Source organism: Grammomys surdaster, unplaced genomic scaffold (genome assembly GCF_004785775.1).
Source record: "Grammomys surdaster isolate TR1022 unplaced genomic scaffold, NIH_TR_1.0 125808, whole genome shotgun sequence".
In the NCBI taxonomy this organism is placed as follows: domain Eukaryota; kingdom Metazoa; phylum Chordata; class Mammalia; order Rodentia; family Muridae; genus Grammomys; species Grammomys surdaster.
In genome coordinates this window covers 1,196,182-1,201,589 of record NW_021620639.1, presented here as the reverse complement: position 1 = coordinate 1,201,589, position 5,408 = coordinate 1,196,182, and positions in this window count along the sequence as shown.

The window sequence follows — 5,408 nt, the reverse complement described above, 5'->3', positions numbered from 1 at the left end:
GCTTATCCCAACCCTGACCCCTTCCTGCCTCAAGTTCACCCCCTCCCCACCCCATGCTCACACACATCATGGCCAGTGTATAAAAGGGAGTGTTTGAATTCTGGGGCAGCTGAGTTCAGTGGGCTCTAACTCTCCTTTCTTCCCATTATCCCATTTCATTCATAGGAAAACCTGACTGGACCCTTCCCTCTAGCATACACATGTCCCCTGACTGGCATTAACTCAGGGTTGTTGGTGAAGTTCTTGTATTGTCTTGTTTCCCAGCCAGGCTGTGTGGGAATTTCAGCAACTCTCTAAGCTTCAGCTTAAATCTACTCACTAATTTCTCTACACCCACCACTTCTGGCTCTCAGCAACAGTCCAACCGTTTCCTGAATACCAACCAGAGACTCTGTTTAGGTTAGACAATTTGCCAAAGCCTGATTCTTTCTCTTGGTGAGTTTAGATGTTTGGAGTGCCTTAAAAACTGGGGCTTTGAAAGTGACTATTCATAAAAATTCAGAGGATGAAAAACAGCAGGGAAGTTCTGCAGACATTCCTCCGTCCCATGCCAGAGTCAGCAGCAGTCAGCACTGGGACACAGATGCCTCCGAGTTGTCCCCAAATTGTGTTTTGTAGCTGCTAAAAACTAGGATCTAAAGATTTTTCTCTTCATCCCTTCATGCCCACAGGACATGTTACCCTATTTTCTTGCATATAGTTGACTCAATAATAACTTTTCTAACGTCAGGAGCTGGCCACTGCCAGCTCCATGCAGAGCTGGTGCTTTTAGCCCACTATAACCTGGATCACTCTACATGTCCTTGTAGGCCAGGCTGCTGCTGGCTGGGTTCAGACACTGTTACTGGAACCCACTCAGCCCCTATTCACATGTGGAAAATACTACAAAGTGCAAGCTTACATGAACTGTACTCATAATCTCCTGACTGTCTTTAAAATAGTTTAAATCTTTGAGCCGTCTTGATGCTTGACTAGAAGAAAATTTGTTATTAGGGATGCAGGAGGATCCTCAAAAGTTTGGGCAAAGATGCTGGGGGTCGGGTGGAGGCAGGGCTAGTACACTACTGAAGTACCGGAAGCTTCTACGTCTGCCACTGGTCGCAGGTCCACACGGGTCTTCCTGAGTCTCATTCATTTTATCTCTGGCCTCCTTGTCTTTGCTGGAGATCCTTGAAGGATTAGGTCTGACCCCAGTCTCCCCAGTGCCACACAGCCACAGTTGTTATGTCTTCTATAACACCAGCATGAAGTAATGTGTGTGTCTTTTCTTCTCTAAACCCTTGGCCCCACCCTCTCCAGTCTGCAGAAAATTGCTTCTTGCTTCCCTCTAGATGTTGGTAGAGCTGTTCTGTCTCCTCTTCTAACCCCAGGCATCCTCCAGATGCATTCTGAGGGACAAAGCTTTCCCCAAGGTAGAAAAAGCCTTTGTCTTTAAAGTCATTCTGCTTTCTACCTTATACTTTATTCGGCCAACCTCCATTAGTGTACTTGCCCTAACTCTTACTGTATTGAAAGATTTCTGTTCTGATTGGTAAGCAGTATGGTGGCCCTTGCAGAACATGGTAAAAAAAAATCAATTAATAATTACATTTTAAATTAAACTCATTAATTCAGCCTAACCATGACAGGATGTCACCAGGGTCATTGATAGACAGACCTGCCACGTACTTACTTATTACACAGCCCTCCCTGCGCGTGCCTCTCGGTCTCATCACCACTGAAATCATGGTTATTCCCTGGTGCTGATCATCGCTGCTTCATGTGTATCATGTACACATTGCAATTCTTGCAAACATTGTCAACACAAGTGGTTCAATGTTTACAAGTTAGGGATTCATCAATAAAATATCAAAAGCTATCTCAGAAGAGAGAGACAACTGACTGAGGATACACTTTCTAGTGTTCCATCGCCAGTCACACACCCCAGTTACCTGCATCTGTCGAGGACACAAGGATGTTTATAAATCTGCAGCCTGGAGGGTTCCTGCCTCAGGGCATATGCCCTGAATGTCCTTTGCACTGAAAGACCTGGGACATGAACAACACACTTTTTATTTCTTCAATATAAAACAGTTTTATGATTTTTAACAAAAGCATGGTTTTCCCCATGCTGTTATTGACCTGACAGATCCAAATGGCACTCAGAATTGATTCTTAAAAGACTGTGGGGGACCTGACTATGTCACTCCCAAACAGGAATGATCACTGAGTTGAAAGCAATGAAGGCAGGGCCTATGCAGGAGAGCTCTGCCCTCTGGCTACCTGCTAAAAGGCAGGAAACAGACTCAGACAGATGAAAGACTCCAGCCAATGCAAATGAGTTCACATTCTCCAACCATGGAGAATAGGTGACCATGCCATACAGTTAGACTGGGACAAACAGAAGACTCCCCTCCAACCAACACAAGTTTACATTCTCCCACTATGGAGAATAGGTGACCACACATTTCAATTCTGGACTTTACTGGCCTGGAACCCATCTACACAAATGAGCCCACGGTTGCCCCCTTCTGCCTGCTCTTTGCTCTCCTCCAAGTCGCTACACCTGCTCTGCCTTGTCACCTCCCAGGAAATGTACTATCATGTGAAGATGTTACACAGCTCAGGCTCGAAGCCATCTCGTTGAGAACTACTCATTCTCTGCACCTCCCCCACGGGGATAGGAAATACACATGTTAGTAAATTTCTATTTGTTTTTGCTTGCAAATCTCTTTTGTCTTAGAGGTCTCTTGCAAACTAAGACTCTACAAGGGCTTAAAGATTTGTTATTAACCCCTATAACTCACACATATTCATCAGCATGTCAATCACATTATATAAAAATTTAGGATTTAAGTTTTTAAATTATAATGATCAATCAAAAGATTGATTAAAAATTATATATATAATTATTATTTTTTTTTTTGGTTTTTCGAGACAGGACCACCACTGCCTGGCAAAATATATTTTTATACAATAAAAAATTTGAAAAATCTGAATTAAACAAATGTTGATTAAAAACAACTTAAAATTCTATGAAAATGTGCTTCAAATGTTAAAACTACCCAACATGTACTTAAGCATAATCGAGCATTTCAAACATGAAATATTCAATAGTCATTAAAAAATAAGCGCCACCACCGCCCGGCCTGTGTCTATATAAGTATATATTCATTTTAAATTCATGGTTCCACTTGTTGGAAAACATACCTACTTAAGTGAAGCAACTAATTTGACAAGTTATAAATCAAGACAGTAAAATATTTATTTTCTAGGAAATTCTCACATACAGCATTTTAATAATTTATTTAAAATGAGACATTTAAACCCCTTCGATCTTGTGGAGTTGAGAATAACACCTTAGACAATGTATTAAACTTCATCATTCATACTTCGGAAAAATGGCAGAATGGGAAAGATGTCATGGAAATCGCTTAGACAGACTAAGCTCATGTGTACTAGAAAGAAAGACTGCCATTTCAGCCAAGATCTCAGAAACATCTCAGAATGCTTTTTCATTAGTGTATATTAACTATTTAAAGTAAACAGTTTCCAGATTCAGAAAGACAAACATTGCACGTTCTCACTCATAGTGTATCCTAGCATCAATTCTTGAGATTTGTGTTTAACTTGGAGAGTCTGTAGATGTTAGGGGTGTCTCAGAGACCAGCAAAGAACAAGGGATATTGTCATTTGCTACTGGTTGCCCACCAGAACTTGATAGTAAGATTCTAATGCAGAAGACACATTGGTCACAGGACATGGAGAAATCAAGCTGGCATTGATCAGGGAGCTTCCTCTCCATCTGCCTATCTTTCATAGTACCAGAAGTTGGTATGCAGGCTTCTGGATGTACGTGTGACTTACCAACAGTTTTACCCAGCTGTGAACCCAATGAATCTCAGTAATGACTGATGTGGCAAGATAGGCCCATAGGCACAACAGTGGTATGAATGTTAAGGGGGTAACCAGCTGCTTTCTGATTGGTTTTACGGTATGTGACCGGAGGAAACTCATGCCTGCTTCTATATATCTGGCTGAGAATCCATGGTTGGGGAATTGTTAATGCTCAGAGGACAATGCATTACTCATTTTGCTAAATGGAAATAGTATCAAACTGTCCTCTAACTTTGTATCTCTATACCTATAGGTCAGCGCAGAATGGAAATAGTATCAAACTGTCCTCTAACTTTGTATCTCTATACCTATAGGTCAGTGCAGCTCTTAGATCTCAGGAGAGAGTTGCTTTGTGTAGTCGAAGGCAGTTAATGCAAACATACAACCTGTCAGAGTTCAATGGTGGGCTCAGCCAGTCACAGATGGACAAGCATATCACACCTCTTCTCCCTAAGTTCCAGGGACCATCTTGGAGAGGTGGCAAGAAGAGGAGATCAGAACCTGTAAGATCCGGAGGTTGAGGAGGATGAGAGCAAAGCATTCTTTTCCGTACATAATCCAATGTTCTGAGATGCACTCCAAACCACTGTGTGTATCTAGATTCCCAGGGGACTTACTTACTAGTCATCTTTCAGGACATTTCTTCTTGCTTCCTGGCTGACTCATCTGAAATCCAACTTCTGTCTCCAGGATTGGAACTTTTATGTTTTCCACTGAGCGATTATGATACAAATTTCTAAGATGCTAACCACCATGGCAGAGGCACATATATCAGCCGCTAACACTTAAGGATTGACGGGGTACCAAATGCTCCCTGCTAGGTCCTGTTGAGTTTTAAGACACTCATTGCTATTCAGGTTTTATTTAAGGAGGCTAATAAAGTTGGAGGTAGGAGGAGTCGGCTTTTAACAGTATGTGTATGCTCTTAGTAATGCCACAGAATAACACAGTAACACTTGCTGCAGCCTTGCTTTGACCCCCACTACCCAGCTTCCCCTAAATCCCAAGGTCAGATGGAACAGGATAATGGAGAATGCCAGGGATCCGGGTGAGGGGTGGGGGGGGGGGGAGGGGCTCTGGGTAGAGCTGTAAAGGCACCCTAGATCAGATCATTACTGTTTGGGAAGTCTACCTAAGCAGGACCCAACCAACAGGAGCCACCACTCCCTCGACCAAGTCCCCTCACTTCCCGCTCTGGTTTGCACGAAACAGCTGGAAGCCTAGGGGCGGGGGACGCGTCATCGCCACAGCCTTCCGCCTTCCCACTCGCTACGGGCGCACGTGCTCAAAGAGTCCCTGTCCCTCCCGCCTCCGCGCGCGGGGCCGCAAGTTTCTTACACGAGAGGCGGGCGCGCACCGCGTCTTCTCCCTGGCCCCCACCGCTGCAGTCTCCACCCGCGGGGAGGGCGCGCTCCGGAGCCGGCGAGGGTGGGGCGCCGCGAGGGAGGGGTCCCAGCGCCGCAGTCCTCGCGGCGCCCGCTCCAACAGCAGCAGCAGCAGCAGCAGCAGCAGCAGCAGCAGCAGCAGCAGCA